This window comes from Entelurus aequoreus, linkage group LG20 (genome assembly GCF_033978785.1).
Source record: "Entelurus aequoreus isolate RoL-2023_Sb linkage group LG20, RoL_Eaeq_v1.1, whole genome shotgun sequence".
Classification (NCBI taxonomy): Eukaryota; Metazoa; Chordata; class Actinopteri; order Syngnathiformes; family Syngnathidae; genus Entelurus; species Entelurus aequoreus.
Genome location: NC_084750.1, coordinates 32,294,463 through 32,296,962, shown reverse-complemented (window position 1 = coordinate 32,296,962; position 2,500 = coordinate 32,294,463).

Genomic DNA, 2,500 nt, shown 5'->3' with positions numbered 1-2,500 from the left:
TTCTGCAGTGCTGTGTGCTAATGTGCTTCGTACACCTGCAGGACCGCAACTCCGCAAGCAAGGTCGCAGAGAAAATGCGGACTGGATTTTGAGTGATGTGGGAATTTTCTATATGAACAAGTGGAATGGATACCGACGCACTAAAGGGGCTCTCTACCTTACGCTATGAAGTGAGGGGAAACTGAGTGAATAATGACAGGTTATATGATTATTTATTTAAACTCATATTCGGGCCACTTTATAATGAATATGTCGGCATGTATTTGTAAAATTAAATTTTTTTTAAAAATATATAACACCAAATTATTTAGGGGGGCTTTATTGACAGCTCAGTATGTGAGTGCAGTGTGTGATTAGCTTAAAGAGATGTAGTGTGACTATGTGTAAGTATTATCTGAGCGTGGTCACCAGAGGGTGTTGAGAACGAGGCGGAAGTCCAAAAGGGGAAAACACAGGCTCGGACGTCAGAGGGCAGGCGGATGGTCGAGGACAGGAGCGAGGCGTCGTGGTGAGTGGGCAGGCGTGAGGTCGAAGTCCAGGAAGAAAAGAGGGAATCCAAAGGGGGTCCAGGTAGACGAGACACAGCTCGAGGACGAGGAAGGACGACGGGAAGCTGGAGGACGACACGAGAGACGGTGAACACAACGGGAAGGGAACACAGGGAGAGAGAAGGCTGAAGATTGTTGGCTTACTGTTCTGGGTACGAGAAGCTACGTTCTGGCACCGGATCTTAAGACACGCTGGCTTATGAAGGCTGGTCGCTCATCACGGGCAGGTGTGTTGATTGCAGATCTCTTGCGGAGGCGGGAACGCCCGTAAGACCAAGAGGACCAACTGTCAGTGGAGTTAGAAAATCCCCAAGACCCCAATGGTCCTAATCTTCTGAAGACTTGTTTTGAGGATACACACTAAATACCTATTCTTGAGGATGAAGAACCACCTACTGAAATCAGCCATAGCTTTGTGAAGGACATACTGGACGCACACGAAGAGTCAAAACACACAACCCAGCAACCAAAACTATAAATCAGAGCAACTTGTTGAAGGTTTGGAGGCCAAGGTAGAAGATGAGATGTCTGAGGAAGATGCGCAAGCTCATCCAGCTGATGGAGGACCATCAGGTTTTCTGGGATGAAACCAAAAGAGAATCTACAATTGAGTTATGTGAAAGAGGAGCTTTTAGTTGACCATGAGGACACAAATCAAATACATGTCGACCTTGTAGTTGACCAAAACTGACACAAAATACATATACATACATACATACATACATGTTGACCAAAACCACGAGGACACAAAATACATATACATGTTGACCAAAACCATGAGGACACAAAATACATAATGTTGACCAAAGCCATGAGGACACAAAATACATAATGTTGACCTTGTAGTTGACCAAAACCATGAGGACACAAAATACATACATGTTGACCTTGTCGTTGATCAAAACCCTGACACAAAATACATATACATGTTGACCAAAACCATGAGGACACATAATACATAATGTTGACCTTGTAGTTGACCAAAACCATGAGGACACAAAATACATACATGTTGACCAAAACCATGAGGACACAAAATACATACATATTGACCTTGTAGTTGACCAAAACCATGAGGACACAAAATACATATACATGTTGACCTTGTAGTTGACCAAAACCATGAGGACACAAAATACATATACATGTTGACCTTGTAGTTGACCAAAACCATGAGGACACAAAATACATATACATGTTGACCTTGTAGTTGACCAAAACCATGAGGACACAAAATACATATACATGTTGACCAATACCATGAGGACACAAAATACATAATGTTGACCTTGTAGTTGACCAAAACCATGAGGACACAAAATACATACATGTTGACCAAAACCATGAGGACACATAATACATAATGTTGACCTTGTAGTTGACCAAAACCATGAGGACACAAAATACATATACATGTTGACCAAAACCATGAGGACACAAAATACATATACATGTTGACCAAAACCATGAGGACACAAAATACATATACATGTTGACCAAAACCATGAGGACACAAAATACATAATGTTGACCTTGTAGTTGACCAAAACCATGAGGACACAAAATACATACATGTTGACCTTGTAGTTGACCAAAACCATGAGGACACAAAATACATACATGTTGACCTTGTAGTTGACCAAAACCATGAGGACACAAAATACATAATGTTGACCTTGTAGTTGACCAAAACCATGAGGGCACAAAATACATACAGTATACATGTTGACCAAAACCATGAGGACACAAAATACATATACATGTTGACCAAAACCATGAGGACACAAAATACATAATGTTGACCTTGTAGTTGACCAAAACCATGAGGGCACAAAATACATACAGTATACATGTTGACCAAAACCATGAGGACACAAAATACATACATGTTGACCTTGTAGTTGACCAAAACCATGAGGACAAATTAAATACATGTTGACCTTGAAGTTGAC